The sequence below is a fragment of the Moschus berezovskii genome, chromosome 7 (assembly GCF_049115385.1).
Source record: "Moschus berezovskii isolate FMDL1 chromosome 7, NW_MosBer_1.0, whole genome shotgun sequence".
Taxonomy (NCBI): domain Eukaryota; kingdom Metazoa; phylum Chordata; class Mammalia; order Artiodactyla; family Moschidae; genus Moschus; species Moschus berezovskii.
The window spans coordinates 71,681,877-71,701,560 of NC_142466.1; the positions used below are offsets into that span (position 1 = coordinate 71,681,877).

General features: G+C 44.0%; 2 long non-coding RNA genes across 3 annotated transcripts in view; one reads left to right on the forward strand and one right to left on the reverse strand.

Moving 5' to 3' along the window:
• The window catches only part of LOC129556862 (uncharacterized), a 622,407-nt gene that overhangs the window by 48,197 nt on the left and 554,526 nt on the right, over positions 1–19,684 (reverse strand). The window lies entirely within an intron of this gene.
• The window catches only part of LOC148777355 (uncharacterized), a 71,085-nt gene continuing 59,181 nt past the window's right edge, over positions 7,781–19,684 (forward strand). Inside the window, exon 1 of the long non-coding RNA XR_016037859.1 lies at positions 7,781–7,997. This is a non-coding gene — a long non-coding RNA (uncharacterized LOC148777355). The remainder of the gene's footprint in view (positions 7,998–19,684) is intronic.

Genomic DNA, 19,684 nt, shown 5'->3' on the forward strand with positions numbered 1-19,684 from the left:
GGCCCAGGAAGGCCTCCTTCCCTCTCAGCCCCATCCTGGAAGGGGAGTACAGGTCATTCCTGGTGTTTCCAGGATACTGGGCATGACATAGGGCTTAGTCTAAAACCTTCATTGCTTTTACAGGGACCCTGAAGCCTGAAGAGTGACAGGAACTAGCCCAGGAAACAGAAGAGCATTAAAAGCAACATGTGGAAGCAGACACCTGGCTTCATGTTGGGGCCTGGCCTCTCCCTAGGGTGTGTGGCCTTGGGCACATATGGCAGAAAGTGAAGAGGAACTAAAAAGCCTCTTGATGAAAGTGAAAGAGGAGAGTGAAAAGGTTGGCTTGAAGCTCAACATTCAGAAAATGAAGATCATGGCATCTGGTCCCATCACTTCATGGGAAATAGATGGGGAAACAGTGGAAACAGTGTCAGACTTTATTTTTTTGGGCTCCAAAATCACTGCAGATGCTGATTGCAGCCAGGAAATTAAAAGACGCTTACTCCTTGGAAGGAAAGTTATGACCAACCTAGATAGCATATTAAAAAGCAGAGACATTACTTTTCCAACCAAGGTCCGTCTAGTCAAGGCTATGGTTTTTCCCGTGGTCATGTATGGATGTGAGAGTTGGACTGTGATGAAAGCTGATCACCGAAGAATTGATGCTTTTGAACTGTGGTGCTGGAGAAGACTCTTGAGAGTCCCTTGGACTGCAAGGAGATCCAACCAGTCCATTTTGGAGGAGATCAATCCTGGGTGTTCATGGGAAGGACTGATGCTAAAGCTGAAGCTCCAATACTTTGGCCACCTCATGCGACGAGTTGACTCACTGGAAAAGACTCTGATGCCGGGAGGGATTGGGGGCAGGAGGAGAAGGGGACGGCAGGGAATGAGATGGCTGGATGGCATCACCGACTCGATGGACATGAGTTTGAGTGAACTCCGGGAGTTGGTGATGGACAGGGAGGCCTGGCATGCTGTGATTCATGGGGTTGCAAAGAGTCGGACACGACTGAGCGACTGAACTGAACTGAACTGACCCTTCATATCCTCATACCTAAAATGGGAGAAAACAATAGTGCCTGCTTCATTGGACTGTTATACAGATTAACTGACACCCTGCTAAGTGCCCAGCACTGAATAAGTACTTAATAAAATACACAAAATACGTGGACAGTTTCCCCAGAGCCAGAATCCTTCAGCCCAAGGATACAGGGCATGGGGAACTTTCTTCAGTCCCAGGTGAATCTTCTCAGCCACCTCTGCTGGCTTTTGGTCACCTCCCTGTAATACCTGCATCATTGTGCCTTGCACTTGAGTTAGGTGCTGGTTTGTCTGTCTTCTTATCAATCAGGGATCTCAACCAGCATTCCAGGGGCTGGGTTTCCTTCATCTCTCCCCAGGACACAGTCTGGCACAAACCAGGCCTTCAGAAGAGCTCTGAGTGAGTGGACATCTTTGACTTCCAGAATTTCTGATTTGGAGGGACTGGAAGGTCGTCTAACCCAATTCCCTACCTGATTTCAAGAATCCCTTCTCAGATCATTTGGTGTATACTCTTTCAGTCTCTGCCTGCATGCCTCCCGTCCTGGGAGACTCACTGTTGCTCAGGGCAGCCCATTCTGTTTTTAAAAACAGCTCTATTTTTAGAACTTTCTAATTTTGTTCAATACAGTTAATTTTCCCACTGTTTACATCGAATTTTGTTTGGAGACTGAAGAAACGTGCAGGGAAAGAGCTGGTAAATAAGGATTGCTCCTAGTTTTATGGCTGAGGTTATAAAACAATAAAAAGGGTGACAGAGCACACAGTATAACTTTTATAAGGTTTGCTCAACTAGGTAGATATAGTCCCTCGGGAATGGCTATACATTTCTGCCTCCAGAGTTTACTTGAGAATCCTTTACAGGGTTATTATTTACAAATCCAGACAGGAGTTTGTAGAGGGCTCAGAAGCAGCAGTTTATAAGAGAGTTTGAAGACAGAAGTTTATAGAGAACATGAGTGTTTGTTTGCATGCTAATCTTCTAAAAGTTGTTTTTCTGCTCCACAATTTTGGGAGTGGAGTTGTCCAGGTTCTACGGTATATTGAAAGCTTCAGTAAGAGAGGGGTTGGACTTTCATCTCCAGGACAGGGCAGCTGCTTCTGGAGGGGATGCTAGGATTTGAGGTCAGATCCTTCCCAGCCCCACCAGAGGGATGCTCTCTAGAGTTTGGCCAGAACATCAGCCCCCACGGATTAATCTGAAATCCACTCAATCATTCCAAATGCCTGCTTTATGGAAGAAGTGCCTTCTGGGCACTCACAACTGGATAGGGACTGGACAAAAACAAAGTGGTGAGGACTCCAGTACCAGCCAGAAAGCTTTTAGACCTCCCTGTGGCCACGCAGTCAGCAGCAGGTTAAGGCTTTCTAGAAAACTTCAGAGAATGCTTTCACTAAACCCTGCACCTAGAGCAAGCAGGACGGATTCTGGGGGGCACAGTATGGCCTGGCTCAAAAAACACCAGAAAGGGAGGTCAGGCCCCTGAGGGTAGACATCTGTTTGCTGCTAACTCAATTTTTCTAGCAAAAAGTGAAGACATTAAGATGCCCCCAGCAGAGGTTCAGATCTTTCCCTACCCACATCAACTGTTATTAGGCCTCTGACTCTGTGTGTGTGTGTTCAATGTTCAGTCACGTCCAACTCTTTATGACCCCATGGACTGCAGCCCACCAGGCTCCTCTGTCCATGGGATTCTCTAGGCAAGAATTTTGGAGTGGGTAGCCATTCCCTTCTCCAGGGGCTTTTCTCAACCCAGAGGTAGAACCTGGGTCTCCTGCATTGACGGTGGATTGTTTACCATCTCAGCCACCAGGGAAGCCCCCCTCTCCGACTCTAACAATCTGTGATTATGTGGTCAGCTTTAGGACAGCAAAACATCTATTGGGAGAGGTGAATATTCAGATGGCAAATATGGCTTTTATGTGGAAGAGGTCTCAATACAAATGGACTTTATAAAAGGAGATGTAGAACAGGGGCTCAGACTGTCTCTGGGATAGCTATCTTTTGTCAGTTTATTAAAGTCAGATTTATTGCTGACTCCCTGACCAAAAACAGAGCTGTCAGCAGTCTATAACATGGAGCAGAAATATGAGTTTTCAGTGAATCTGAGAAAAAATATAAAGAGAAGAAACCTTAATGACCTGTCACTTGGAATAAATCTTAGTGGTCACATAAACCAGGATGACAGGAATTTATATTATTCCTCAGCACTTGAATGACTAATGTGGTCTGAGTGGTGAGATGCGGAAATTATTTCTAACAAGCCAGCACCTGTTTGCACACTCTTGGAACTGCTTTGACAAAGTCCTGAATGTCACCTTAACACCCCTCAGTCATGCTGTTGGTGGGCAGTAACCTTCCCACACAGCTTGAGACAGAGGTGGCATTTCAGCTCTGGAAGGTTCTTGGTCAGAGGAGTAGCGGTGAAATGCTAGAGAAAAATCACTGGAGAAGTACTGACCTAGGCAGGGCAGGGACAGTTGAAAAAGGCCTGAGGATCTGGGGTGCATGTACATCTGAACCATTCCTAATCCCACCCCACACTGGGAATCTGGATGCTGCAGCATCAGAATGACAAAGTTAGAGCTGGGAGAGAGTCCTCAGAGATCAGGAAGTTTCATTGCTCAGAGGAGCAGATTTAAGTTTACAGGATGGAAACAACAGATTCAAAGTCACAGAGCAAGAGTGTCAGATGCAGAATGAGAGCTCAGATTTCCAGACTCCTGGGCATCATCACATAGCCTCTGTTAGTGGACAACAGTCCTTTCTTATTTGAGCCTGAAAGTCATTCAGTCGTGTATGACTCTTTGTGACCCCATGGATTATAGGCTCCTCTGTCCATGGGATTTCTCAGGCAAGAATACTGGAGTGGGTTGGCATTTCCTTCTCCAGGGGATCTTCCTGACCCAGGGATTGAACCCAGGTCTTCTGCATCGCAGGCAGATTCTTTACCATCTGAGCCACCAGCGAAGCCCTTATTTGAGCCTGAACAAGTGTAAACCTGCATGCCACAGATATCTACTTGATTCCCCATGTTCAGTGCTTGGAATATAATTGCCCAGTCAAACAGTCCTACTAAGATATTCCCCACGTAAATCATTACTGACCCTAAAAATCCCTCTCTCACAGATACAGTGTGTTACCTTCTACACCATGTTTTCACATCCTTCCTCTATGTGAGCCTACACACTGAAAAGGCAGACAGGATGGCTGCTTTTTTTCTAATTGTATAGATAGGAAACTGAGGTTCCTAAATTAAGGCTAATAAGGCTACACTTCCATTATCTCAAAGGATCAAGAGTCTGAGGAATCAGTGAAATCCTGAACAGACTGTAACGAAGTGCTGTTAATGGGTCAAATTAACAGCATTGCCAGGTGTTATGAAGAATGCACAAGATTCCCAGCTCTGACCCTGTTCCTGGAGAAACTGCAATCCACTGTGGAACCAAAGGCCATCACACCCCTGACCTCCTCTGGCCTGGGATTCCAGAGATCACACAACCAGTTCCTGGGGGTTCTGGTTAATTAAACTGAAGTTGGTTTTCTTTCCTCCCTAAAAACAGTTCATCTAAAATTTAATCCTTTAAAGAGGAGTTCTACATCTGATTTGATGACCTGTTCTTCTTTGTCATTAATTTTTCAAAAACTATTTTAAAACCTGTTCATCCTAGAGCACTTCTGGCTAAATTTTATGCTTCTATTCATTTATCAAATTCACAGCATTTTATGAAGATGGTATTTCTTATCTATGCAGGTGTCTTTTCTATTAAGAGGAATAAAACCACCCTTTCCTCAAAATGATATGTATCTAGCAATAAATACTTGCATTAAAAACATGAATTGCAGTCAATTGTTATGCACAGACACACCCAATCCTGTCTCTGTAATTACAGATGATATGTACCAACGTTGGGTACTCTTTATCTTATGCTTCATAATCGGCTATTAACTTACGAACTAAAATATGGAGCCGATATTCCAGTTAACCCGAATGAGCTGCTGCAGATTTGATTTATTGTGATCTAAGAATGGGCATTAAAGGTTATCCAGATAACAGAGAGAACACAGGGGGATTCTGGCAGAACCTGGAGGGGAAGAGGCCTTTGAACTCTTGCAAATATGGCATATGTATGGAAGGGTTGACAGGAGTCAATCTGGGGCCTGGCGTTTGAGCCCATTTAGATCCGAGTCTAAGTAGCTAAGTAGCTCTTGCGACCCCATGGACTGTAGCCCTCCAGGCTCCTTTGTCCATGGGATTTTCCAGGCAAGAACACTAGAGTGGGTTGCCATTTTCTTCTCCAGGGGATCTTCCCAACCTGGGGATCAAACCTGGGTCTCCTGCATAGAAGGCCAATTCTTTACCAACTGAGCTATGAGGGAAGCCCATCGAGATCCTAAAAGGCTTTAAAAATGATGAAAGAGACACATGTACTCCAATGTTCATTGCAGCACTGTTTATAATAGCCAGGACATGGAAGAAACCTAGATGTCCATCTGCAGATGAATGGATAAGAAAGCTTTGGTACATATACACAATGGAGTATTTTTCAGCCATCAAAAAGAATGCATTTGAATCAGTTTTAATGAGGTGGATGAAATTGGAGCCAATTATACAGAGTGAAGTAAGCCAGAAAGAAGAACATCAATACTGTATATTAACGCATATATATGGAATTTAGAAAGATGGTAACCTGAACCCTGTATAAGAGACTGCAAAAGAGACATAGGCATTTAGAACAGTCTTTGGGACTCTGTGGGAGAGGGTGAAGGTGGAATGATTGGGGAGAATGGAATTGTAGCATCTATATTATCATAAGTGACCAGTCCAGGTTCGACGCATAAATTTTCCTCTGTTCATTTCTTTGCATTTGTGCTTTTTCAATAAAAATACTTTTAACTGAAAAAAATATATATATATAAACCCTGACCGTACATATTTAATAAAAAATCATACACTTAAAAAAATAAAAATAAAAATGATGACTCCGGCAGTCATTTCTTTCAGTCATTTCACCAATTAGCACACATTTATGGAGCACCCTCTGTGTGCCAGGCACTACACTTGAATCTGGGAATACAACTGTGGACTTAAACACCCATGCTCGCTGACTTCATGGAGCCTATTCCCTAGTGAGGAAGACACATCTTAAGTCACAAGCTCACATTTATGTCATTTCCTTTTTCTCTGTATTAACAGAACCCCAAAACAGTTTGGGCTGGCAATATGCCCAACCAACCAAATGACATTTCCCAGCCTCCCTTGCAGCTGAGGATAGTCATGTGACATATTCTGCTCGCTGAAATGTAAGTGGAAGTGTGTTGGGTATTTCAGGAAAGTTTTGCTTTTCTGATGTAGGTGCTATCCCTTCTATCTTGCTGCTGCTGCTGCTTTTAATTTTTTCCCTTTCTTCCTAGAACATGAATGTGAGGCTAGAAGTGAACACCATCTTACAGCTAGCTATGAGGTGGCCATACAGATTTAAGTGAGAAAAAAATTAGCTCCTTCTCTTTGGTTAAACACAATAACTGTGTCTCTCTTACATGCAGTCCCTGCAAGTCAGACACACTGATAAACCCATCTATGTCTTGGATGCGAGATTATGAGGCCAGAATTCTCTTAACGGGTGACAGGAGCATAAAAGGATGATTCTAGCAGTGGTCCACAGCCAGGACTCCAGAATTAAGTCTCCAAGGGGTGGTAGATAAGTAAGGTCTAGTCTCCTGTGTTTCAATGGCTCCCCCAAAGCAGACAGCATGTTGGAATGGGCTGTAAATATTCTTTGCATCATCCATCTGATCACACTGTAAGATAGGGGGAACTGTACTTGCATGCCTACTTCACAGGGCTGTCACAGAGGAATTAGAGATGGGGGCATGTGGGTGGAAATCTATAAAAGCTGAGGAGCTGCACTGAAGGTCAATTAACTTTCTTTTAATACCAGGCAGTCTGAAATTAGAGGTAGCAAGGAAGGAGATACATGTAATGAAAGCCTAAGGAAGAGGTGGATTTTGAACTGGCCCCTGAAGGATGGTGCTGACCATGATGGACAGATACAAGAGGCTGAGTACATAGGAAGCTACAGAGCTGGGGGGCCAGGACAGCAAAGGCTAAGAAACAGTGTAGAAAAGAGGCAGGCCAGGACTCAGGCACTTTCATATGTTAAGGAATGGAATGGAAATCAGATCACTGCTCAGGGTACATGATCAGATATAAGTATTAAATAAGGTATAAGGTAGGTTTTGTATGTGTGTGTGTGTTCATGTCAAGTGTGATGAGAGGGGAGAGGGAGACACAAGGTGGAGTTTTCTCCAGCAATCAACTAAGCTGAAGGGATGTGGAGCTTAGTTGATTGTGGCTGAATTTCTGGAAGCAGTATTTCCAAGGCCTGGGTGCCCAGAGTTAGAAATGCTCTGCAGCACAGGCTAAGGAGAAACACAAGCCCAGAGCGGCCTCCTGCTCGCTTCCCAGAGCCGCCCACTGACTCTTGACATGCACACACTGGTAAGTTCTTTCCACACGGCCTGGCAGGGCCAGGGAGAGATCACTCCCGGGTAATGAGACAATTAGCTCCTTGCATTCTTCCTGCAGGAACAAATCCGGGCCCCCAAGGCATCTGTCCCCTCCTGTTCTTCCAGCTGGCCTCCTTGCCACGTGCATACCCTGCCCGGAACCGGGCCCAGCTGCTTGCCGCTCGCCTGCCCACTTCCGTTTCCAGGAAGGGCTCCGGAGGCTGGCGGAGCAGGGGGCGGAGTGATTGATGACAGCGTGCGTGCCCCTGAACTCCTCGTCAAAGTTCTTCTACAGGGTTGGCAGCCCTGTGCTGAAAGCTGCTCTGTAGCTGAGGCGGCATATGGACTGCTGACAGAGCAGCTGCTGGGGAAGAAGACGCTGAAAGGAAGCCTCTAGGGATAAACAGAGAAACCCATGGCACCACGTGGCACCCAAGGCAGAATTCTCATCCCCTTCACGGTAAGGAAACTGGTTTGGGATAGCTGTGCTAGATCTCATGCTCCTAAAATGATCATCGTCATGTTAACATTGGTTCCGCCCTTACTATGTACCAGCCAGTTCTGAAAACGATTTTGGGTGCATTATTTCAGCTTCTCCTTCAAACAGCCAAAATAACTATTAATCCCATTTCCTTTTTTTTTTTTTAACAGATGGAAAAAAAATCAAGGCTAGAAAGGATCTTGTGCTTGTCAGATAGTGACTCAGGTTTAACTCCAAGCCTTTAATCCAAAACAGGATAGTGGTTTTCTCTTGCAAGCGTTTTGAGATTAACATTGGTAGCTAAGATGCACCGGTGGTGTAATTTGCAAAGCAATAGGGCACTTATTTTCTCTGTTGGACCTCTAGAGTTGTAGGCACAGGTTATAGTCACTTCTGAGCTCCCAGGCTCTAGAACAGGGTATGGCACAGAGGTATACAGTGAATGAGATGAATAATGTATCAATCAACCCTGGGGGGAGCTGCTATCACATCAGTTTTGCAGGTTGAAAGACAGGCTCCTTAGGGAGTCTTGCCTAGGACCTCATAGTAAACTTGGCAGAGAGGAGATTTGAACTCTGATCTTCAGATCACAGGTCCAGAGCTTTCTCTGCTCTACCTGGAGTGTATCAGGTTAAGTGGGGAGAGGGGTTGGCTGGGTGAAGGGGGATGGAGGAGAATGAATGAGAAAGAACATACGTCTATGAGTGTGAATTATTTCAGAGTCAGTTGCTGATATCTTAATAAATCCCTGGTCTCTCAAGCCTGGAGAATATTGTTTCAAGAGCATCTAGTTTTAGTAAAAAGATGTTAAAAATTTTTTTTCTTGTTGTCGGAGGCCTGTCTGCAACCCAATCCCCAGGGAGCCATGGGTCGGTCTGTGTCCCTCATGTCTGTCAAATGCCATTTCCCCCAGGTGGATCAGTTGCCTTGTTTGGGGATCTGGACCTTCCAGACATGTATACAGAAACCAAGAGCCCATTCATCACGTTGAAAGCTGATAGCCGACAGAGATTCAATCCCATCTTGAGGCTAGAAACTTGGAGAGAAGCGAAGTGGACTAATTTTTTCAGACTCCTGAGAGAAAAGTTCCCGAGTATCAAAGGCAGTGCCATAAGCCACGTGAAAAGCGCTGCTGGACAGCTCCACTTCGGGCTGTGGCGAGTAGTGACTGGCTGTTGTCATGAAGATGAGAACAGAAGGCTGCCACATCTGGATTGCAAACACTTTTAGGGGTTCACTTTCCAGCCTCTGGGAGGCACAGGGGTACCCTGAATGGGTGCTTGGACACAGAGATTGAGGAACCAGACTGCTGGGTCCTTCTTGATTGACCCCTTCCTTTCCTTTCCAGACTCGTCCCCAGCTCCTCCCTCCTCAACCTCACCTAGTCTTCGACCTCTGGGTATTTGCCTAAGCACATCCTTCCTTCCTTCCTGTTAAACTTTTATTTATACATAGAAGCCTAGCTCAAGTCACACCCCTTGCACTCTCCCTGGCTGAACTGGTTACTTTCTGCTCAAGGTTCCCACCGTATTTTGCATCTTCTTTGGCTTCTCATATTTTATTACCTTTGTTTGCTTTAAGGGTCTGTTTCCCACACTAGGCAGAGAAGGAAGTAGTCAGCTCAATTCCCCTCCAGAGGTCCCCGGACCTGGAAGATTTTGATGCTTGGTTGCTGCTCCCTTTTGAATGAACAATAAGTTGTGACGTCTAAGCTTTTGGCAACCTCAGGTTGATTTTCTTTTGTATTGTGCATTTTGCACACACACACAAGGGAGCTTTGAGAGACCAGTGGGGAGCAACTTGGAGGACTAGTGAGATGCTGAGACTCCTGGAATTTTGCCCAATCCATGTTTCTATCCAAAAAGTAACCTGTATGCAGAAAAAATATCTCCCCAGGCCAAACCTGGATCTTAGGGACAGAAAGGGCTTGGTGAAGACAGTAGACCTCGGTCCCAAAGACTTCTACAAGGCCTTTTGGTGCCAAGATCGCTCCCTCCTCCACCCTTCCAAGCCCTGTAAATGTTGGTATCTTCCCCAGCATCCAAATCAGACCAGAGGGATCTGTGCCAGAAGTTCCAGCTTCCCTGTCATTCCACACACCAGCCCTCAATCTAGAGTGAGTCACCCACCCGCAGATTCTTTCACTCGAGGATAACAAAGATGCTGACTGCATAGGATGATTGTGAGGGTGAAATGAGATATTATTTATTATCCACTTAAATGTTTAGAGTTTTTTAATGCCATAAAAGTAACAGAATAAAGTGCCCTGAAACTTAATTGTAAGCTTGATTATTTTTCTTTTCATATATGCATACACTCAGGTAACCAACACTCAGGTCAAGATTTAGAGCTAACTGAGATTTTAAAAGCTGACATAGCTTATCGACTGTAAAGCGCTGAAGAAATGTTGGTTTTGAATTATTACCAGGAGGTGGAGCCTCTTTCCCATTGAATTCCTCTCCGTCCTCAAGTTCTAGGTTTCTAGAAATCGTTAGCATCAGTTGCAACCACCCTAGCAATTTGTTGCCAGAGCCCGGACTCCAGAGCCCCAGCTATGCAGAGTGGCCGTGGAGACACAGCCCACACAGACCCACGGCTCTCAGGACCACTGCTCTGGGCATGCAGCCCCTGTACCCACCCCCTTAGGCACCAGATGTTCTCACAGAAGGTGGCCAGTGACGACACAGCTGTTGTGTAGTTTCAATTCAAGACAACTTGACTAAAAAGATATGCCCTGCATGCTAGGACCTGGGCAGAGAAGGAGAGAGGGAGCTTCCTAGACTGGGCGCTCTGCAGACTGTGGGGCTGTGGACATTAGCATGTACATACCTGTGAAATGAGGCCCACAGTGTCCCCTTATCTCCCATGGCACTCTCTTCCTGAGGCTTCCCAGACCTCTCTCTGTAGTGCCGACCCCTCCTTTGGGCTTGAGTCAGCATCTCTGTTTTGTCTGCTGGTGTTTCCACCTGGCTGCTCCCTGGCCCTTTAAGCGCAGGGAAACTCATCTTACCTCTTACACCTGACTTCTTCTTCCTGGCTTTCCTCCTTCATTCTGGCATCACTAATCCCCAGCAGTCCAATCAGAGCCATGTTCCAGGTCCAGTTTTGCCTTGCCACTATTGTTCTGGTCCTTACCTACTGCCATCTCTGTGTTACTTCTGGAAACCCTCATTCTGCTGGAAACCTTGGAGCTGGCTCTTTGCCAAAAATGGGATCTGCTGCCCCATCCCTGGCCATTCCACGACCTAGAAAGATGCCTCTGCTCTAGAAGCACTCCTTGAGCCCTTCCACTGCATGTTATCCACTCATCTGCCTGTTGGTCGCTGCCACCCTTTTTCTGAACCTCTTTCAGTCTCCCTGCCTTCTGGTGCCTAGAGTGGAGTTGGCCCTGATGTTGGTGGACGAACAGATGAGTGCTGAGTTCATGACTAGACAGCATGTTATTGTCTGAGTTCATGACGAGACAGCGTGTTGGTGTTTAGTCACTAAGTTGGGTCTGACTCTCTTCGACCCCATGGACTGTGGCCCACCAGACTCCTCTATTCATGAGCTTTCCCAGGCAAGGGTACCAGAGTGGGTTGCCATTTCCTTCCTCAGGGGATTTTCCTGACCCAGGGATTGAACCCACGTCTCCTACATTGGCAGGTAGATTCTTTACCACTGAGCCACCAGGGAACCATGAGATAGCATAAGTAAAGGCAAAGGTGCTGAGCCATTCATCATACTCTCAGAGACCCCAGCCTTTTTTTTTTTTTTTAAAGGGCCAGGATATGCTAATTCAAGTGGGGACTTTGAGAGTCTTCCTTCATCTTCTCCATCTTTGATCCTCACATTAACAGAAAAGGGCAGGTGTCTGACACCTCACCATCCTCAGTGCTTGAAAATGCTGAATCTGGAGAAACTTTGTCATAATTACCTACCCACTTGAAAGTGCAAACTCTGTAATTTGCCTTTAAGTGATCTTAAATTAATATAAATAATGAAGTATGCTCAGAATACTCAAGTACTGGTACATCCAATTGAACACAATTAAAATTAAGATGGATTTATTAGTATTGTGACTATTATTGATTAAAATGGTAATGATAAATAAGGAGAAATGTTAAGTACAACAGGGAATCAGTAATATTTCTTCAAAGTAATCATTTTGCTGTGACTACCCAATTATTAGTATATTTAATGTGTTATTCAGTGCAATTAATTATCCACTTTGCTTCTGGGAAGGCACTAGGAAAAAATTACTTTCTGCCTGGAGTGGTGGTTGCTCAGGAGAAGGGATGGGAAAAGCTGCTGCTTGCTGGGGCCTCTGTGATAAAGACCTTGCTCTTTGGGAATGTGACTCCAGCAGCTCCGATAGAAGTGTCGAGTACCCTTGGGGAAGATGAAGGAACCCAAGAGACCAGGTTCTTGGCCTTACAGTCAGGTGCTTTTGTAGCCCTGGGAGGTGAGGGTGAGCAGCCAGGAGAGGGAAATCAGAAAACCTGACTTGATTCTGGACTGGGCCACCTAGTTGTGGGACCTGAGTTCCAGAGGTTCATTTCTCTTACCTGCAAAATGGTTAAGGATACATCCTGCTGGCAAAGACCCGTATGTGAAAGGGATCTGTCAGAGACACAGGTGTGTGGGGCTTTGGTGACCGCTTGTCAGGAGACAAGATAGTCCCCAGGCTCAGTCTGACTTGTGGATTTGCTTCTGCTTCCTGAAAACCACCTCTGGGAGTTACCCCTCCCCCCACCCCCAGCCTTTCATAGGTCCCTGATGCCTTAATGCATGGTGAATGTGGAAGGTTACACACCTGCCCTCCGGCCACTTCACCCTGTATCCCCTGACCCAGGTTATACTGTCCATGACCCTCCTTTCCCCTCCTTGCTGGGAAGAATGTAGATGGGTGAGATGATAAAATAAAAATTATTTTAGTTTTTACTTTTACAGAGCTCATGCCCATTCACTTTCTTTCTTTCTTTTTGTTGTGTGGCATGTGGGGTCTTACTTCCTTGACCAGGGATCAAATCCGTGCCCCTTGCATGGAAACATGGAGTCTTAACCAGTGGACCACCAGGGAAGTCCCTTTTTATTTTCTTATCTGTCTGTACAACCATCCTACTAAATAAAGGAAGTTTTATTAACCTCATTTAAAAAAAAGAGTACACAAGGTTCTAAAGAGGCAAAGTGATTTGCTCAAGGATATAAAGCAAAGTGGTAATCTGGGGTCTTGAACTTGAATCATCCGACACTGAGAATTGTGTTATTCCAGCTTGTTCCGCTTTCCCACATTATTGTCACATTTCCTTATCTCTGAGTCTTCTGGCTTCCAACTCCTCAATGCCAAAGATTCACTGTAGCTTGTTTCACAAAGCTAATTGCTAGTTTTAACATACAGATTTTGTTTTATGAGCTCCAAATTGCCCAAATTAGATTTTATTAAGTTCACATGTATGATTCTCCTTGTTTTTAGTAAAAATAAGCTCACTCATTTGTCATTTACAAGGGAGTTTGAAATTAGGATCGTTTTGTATCCACGGAAACACAGGGAAAATCTTACATGTGATCAGACTTTTACCCACAGAATGGGGGAAAAAAAAGGCAGCCGGTAATTAGGTGCATAATCCATAGACAAGCTCCTCGAGCACGTGGGGCCTGCTCTTCTGCTTTGTGGGTGAGTTATGACAACTCTTTCCAGCATGACTATGTGGTGGGGAGGGGTGGTAGGATAAAGGGGTGGGAGAAGCTGGTACCAGTCCCAGCTCTCCCCTTCACTCATTCTTTGGCTTTAAGAACGACATGCCTCTTGTTTGGGGCTTTGGTTTCCCCATCTGTAATATGGGGGTGTCAAAGAAGTTAGGCTTAGAAGAAACTTTTTATCCCTTGTCTCAATTTTTGTCACTGGCAGAGAATGGTCATAATGCTGTGATGGGAAAGACTAAAAAATGTATCTTTATTAACTAACTCGGTCAGCAGCTGCTAACTGAGCAGCTACTAAGTACCAGGGACTCTTCTAGGTACTGGGGATAGTTGAACACATCAGAAGAGACTTCTGTTCTCAGGGAATTGCAGCAGTAACAACAACAAAAACAGACAACTAAATACATCACATTGAAAAGATGATGATATTACAAAAGATAAATCAGAGACTGATGCTATTTTAGACTGGGGGGGAGGTCAGCTAAAACCTCTGTGAGGAGGTGGTATTTGAGCTGAGACCTCAGTGACAAAATGGGTCCAGGCATGAGGCCATCTGGTTGTGGCAGATGTGCAGATTGCAAGGTAGGATGGGAAATCAGTGTGTTCAAGGAACAGAGATGAGGTCAGTATATTAGGAGAGGTGGAGATGGGCTCAGAGGGCTGGACTGTGCCTAGAGGGTGATTGATTAGTTATGTCTGCATTGGAATTATGGGAAAGAGTGTTACTAATGTATGCCTCCTACTTAAAATTTCTGGACTAAATGGTCCCAGCAAAGATATTTCAGTATCCCACTGGCAAGAGCCCCTTCCTGGTACAGGCGTGGGGCTCCACTTGGGTGGATGCGGGGAGGCTCCTATGAGGAAGTGGGGGTGACATTTGAACTGGGCTTTGATGGATGCTAATTTCCATACCAAGGGGTGACATGCCCCTCTCCATCCAGTTTTTTTGTCCTGCAGTGTCTGGGATATACTTCTTCAGTAACTTAGACAAGACACCCTGGTTTGGGTAAGGAGGACTGTCTGTGGAGGCAGAGAACCTGGGCCCAAGTCCATGCTCTGATGTTCTTTAAACATTTGGCTTAGCTGGTCACTTCAGTTTTTCTGAGCCATAGTCTCCTCATCTTTAAAACAGGACAGTAATAAAATTTACAGAGTTCTGTAAGAACTTAGTAATAAATTAGCTAATAGGGTCTTATAATATGTGATATCAGCATTTCAGGGGCTTCATGGTAAAGAATCCATCTGCCAAGGCAGGAGGTGCTGGTTTGATCCCTAGGTCAGGAAGATCCCCTGGAGGAGGGCATGGCAACCCACTCCATTATTCTTGCCTGGGAATTTCCACAGACAGAGGAGGCTGGCAGACTATAGTCCATGGAGTCATAAAATTTGGACAGGACTGAGTGACCAAACAATAATCAGCATTTTAGTATTTATAACATATATTAGTTAAAACACACCGTAAAATATTATAACTAGTATTTTAAATTGTTTTTATTATTAGGACAACTTCTGACACTCATCTCTCAAAAGAATTGGAACTTTTTTTCTTGAGTGAAAATTGTCACAATTTTATGGAAAGTAATTAGCAGAATGTAGCATGCTATGTCCTAAGAAATTGCTTGTTTCTTTTTGCCCAGAAATTCTACTTAGAATTTAACAAAAGAAATAAGTGGACTTCTTTTTCTGGCCAAGATGGAGTAGCTTGAAGTAGCCTAATTCTTGTGCTAAGAAGTAGAGATGCTGAACAAAATACAAAAGAAATGGAGATGAATAAACTATTGCGAGAAGCAAAAACATGGATGAATCTCACAAACAAAATGTCAGGTAAAAAGAACCAGATGCAAGATCTGTACAATTTTATATTTGAATAATACAAATCACATACACACACACACACACACAAATATATATCACAATATATATGTGTGTGTGATTTGTATTATTCAAATATACATACATATACATATAAGATACATGTGAGTATATATTTATATTTGAATATTACATATATATATCAGTAAGATGTATGTGAGTATGTTTAATTCAACCTATTGGTTTTGAAGGTTTGGATAATGTTACCCTGGGAGCAGGTGTGCAACAGGAGGGTACAACAGGAACTCAGGTTCTGGTAATATTGTTTCTTGATCAGGGTGGTGGTTCTATGGAGTGTCGACTTGATAAAAAGTTATTAAACTGTACATTTTTGAATTGTGTACTTTTAAGTTTACTGTGACTTAAAAAAGTTTACCTAAATAAAAAAGTGAAGAATTTGACTTATGGATAAAGGTGTGAAAATAAAGAGGCTTATCATGTATAATAGTAAAAAATAGAAATAATCTAACCGTCTGAACATGGGAAATACTTAAATAAACTGTGGTAATGATACTCTTTACACTGATGTTTTGAAAGAATTTTTAACCATGTGGGAGAATTTTAGCATTACCATATTAATTGAGTATTGTTCCATGAACCTGTGTGCAGAATCTGAGATTGGGTTATATTGGCTGGCTACTGCCTTAGCCTTGGAGGATGGAGAGGGTGGGATGAACCCCCTGCTGCTCAGTCTCTGCTTTTCCCATCTTCAGGGAAAGGTAAACACATCTCATTTCCTATCCTTGCTCCTCTTTATTCTCCTTTCTAAAAGCACCCCAATCCTTTCACAACTCTTCAGATCTCCCCCATCTTGGGAACCCCATCCGGAGTCCTGCCCTCCCCTCCAAAGTCCCTTGCCCTCCACGACCTGAACTGTCTGGTCTGGATAGCTCCCCAGAGACTCCCACCCAGCACTCCTCTCCAGTTCCCATGGTCAGTCCAGATGAAAGTCTTGGGGAAGAAGAGAAATGTTTTCCTACCTGCCCCATAGTTTGAAAAACTGCTCCTACCTGCAAAGTTGTAAGTGCTACATGTTATTATTCAGAGTTGTGTTTGCCACTTTCTCCATGGTCTATCTGTCACCAGTTGGCAGCCTACTCTACCCCAGGCCAGTCACACTGGATTTAGGATGGCTGCTGCCATGAAGAACTTAATTACAAGAAGAACTGGGAGAGTCTTTGCTTTCACTATGTGCAAGAGCCTGACTACATTCCTGTTCAAGCCATCTTCCTCCTCACTCCTTCTTAGAGCCTTGGAGTAGGGTGAGGGAACATTTTCCACATATTCCACAATGAGTTTTCATTACTTTTATCACCAGAAAAATATTAAATAATGCTCTTTTTCTCTATGAGTGCTCTAGATTAATATTCTCAAATGTTAATGTGTGATGCCTACAAGTCACTTAGGGAGCTTGGGAAGTAAGGTACTGAATCTTAGGTTGTGATTCAGAAGGTCTGGGGTTTGCCCTGGCATTCTGCATTTCTAACCCGCTTCTAAGTGATGCTGATGCTGCTGGTCTGTGCCACACTTTGAAGAGTGAAGTGACAGAGGGTAGCTGGAGAGGAGGTGCAAGCTGTGACCTGTCTCCTTGCTCTTCACTGCCCCCAGGCCCCTATGATTCACAAACCTTCACATTTTGCTGAATATTTAGTGCACAATGAGTAAGTATGAAGTCTCCCAAGAAGGCTGCAGTCTACATATGTACCCGGGCTAACCAAAGCACTTTGGAGGTTAGTTGTTTAGAGAACAGGTTCTCAGATTTGAGCCGCCTTACTCCTCAAGCAGATACAATAAGTTGAACTCATGGAAAAGGCCTTAGAGTCAAGAGGCCATGACTTCAGCCCCGGCTATGCCGGTGACTCAGTTTCCCAAAACATAATTGATGGAGTTTAGTATCAGTTGTTGGTAAAGATAATGGTTTTCATGATCCTGTGATCCTAGGAAGTACTATAATAGTATTCATGTCCTTCAATCCAATACTTTCCCTTCTGGGATTTTAGAGCAAGTAAATCATTCAATAGAAGATAAAGATGCTCATAGAAGCATTATTTGTAGTTTCAATAAAATTAATAGATTCAATGCCAACAATAGAATATTAAGTAAATTGAGATATAACCATGAATTAAATATTATACAGCTATTAAAATGATTAGAAAATCTACACACCAATAGGCACAAATGCTTATGTAAGCTAGCAGAATAAAAATTTGGTTCATTTCTACCTTTTTTGGGTGTATGGCTGAACATTAGAAGAAAACATGAAAAAAGTACACTTTAGTTGAATAATTATTTGCTTAATACATATACTTAAAATAATATCATAAATACAACAGTATTGGTATAAAGCCAATGGGAAACTCCATTTGGAAGAAGTAAAAGGTCAAGCCTTTGATGAATCCCCATTGAAAGCAAGTACCCTAAGATCTCTGAGGTGTCTAGGGAAGGCCTAGCTGGGGTTAGCTGGTTCAACTTCCTAAGCGTTGTGAGGATATTTATTTTAGTAACCTTGAATATAGCACCCTGTTCTTTCCCTGTCTTCTGTAACTGGTAAGCAACCCAAGAAGTTTTCCTCAAAGTTCGTGCCTACCTTTGGGAGAGACCCAATGTGGGGGGGTGTTGGGTAGAGGCAGATGCTCAAAAGCGCAACTAGGAAAGCCAGACTTCCCATCTCAAGTTTTGTTTTTTCAGACCAAAATTCTTTTGTTCAGAGCAGATTGGCATCAACTTCTCAAAATTTGCATCGTAGAACAAAGATTCATGTTTGAGTAAAAACAAAGAGAACAGCACAGCTTGCGACTCAAAGGTTCCTCCTGCCCCCACTACCACCCGCTCAATTCTCTATTTCTAGTCTGCTGGGGCAGAGAAGCCATTGAGTCGGACTGGGAACAATTTACTGAGGCAAAGGCTTCTAGAATGAAGGCTGGGCCCAGAGCTGAGACTCTAAGGGAGCTGGTTTGGGGGCTGGCTCAGGCATTAGGTTTCCTCATTTCTGGGTTAGGGACAATGCTCGTGAGCATTAAATTTACCAGGTGAGAGTTTGCATAAATGTGCTATTACTGATTATTTTGCATTGAGCTGGATTTATGTAGAAAGAGCACATGTTTTAGAATCCAAAAGCCTGTATTCAGTCTTGGCTCTGCCTCTTATTAGTGATGGGATCTTGGCAATCACATTCCCTTTACAGGCCTCAATTTTCTGACTTACATACAGAATGGGAAAATAATTCCTATCTTGTACAGTTCACAGGGTTACTGTAAAGGTCACTTGAATAATCAATTGAAAAAGCTTGATAATGCGAAATATTATGCACACTAATTATTTTAATAATGGTAATATGTATGGATGTGAGAGTTGGACTGTGAAGAAAGCTGATCGCCGAAGAATTGGTGCTTTTGAACTGTGGTGCTGGAGAAGACTCTTGAGAGTCCCCTGGACTGCAAGGAGATCCAGCCAGTCCATTCTAAAGGAGATCAGTCCTGGGTGTTCATTGGAAGGACTGATGCTAAAGCTGAAGCTCCAATACTTTGGCTACCTCATGCGAAGAGTTGACTCACTGGAAAAGACTCTGATGCTGGGAGGGAGGTCAGGAGGAGAAGGGGACGGCAGAGAATGAGATGGCCGGATGGCATCACCAACTCGATGGACATGAGTTTGAGTGAACTCCGGGAGTTGGTGATGGACAGGGAGGCCTGGCGTGCTGTGATTCATGGGGTCGCAGAGAGTCGGACACGACTGAGCGACTGAACTGAATAGTGACTTTGCAATTCAGAATTTTATTCTGGAGTCCTAAATATTGATTCCTGCAGGCTTGTAATTATTTAAGGAATGATTTATTGGCTACCATGTATTGAGGTTATAATATAAGTTAAAGTTTTTTTCCAGCTGTGCTGACTGGGGCAAGGGTGGTTTGCAGGTGGGGGTGGTAAACCAGGAAATTGAAGTATCTGAGGAAGACCTGTCCCGAGAAAGCCTGACCAGATACCTTAGTTCAAATCCTAGAGCTACATATAACAAGGAGTATGCAAGCCGATGTCATAAATGATAGGAAGGCATCTTAAAGAATCTTGTGAGAATGAAGAATTGGGGGTATCCTAGATAGGTCAGATGGGGAG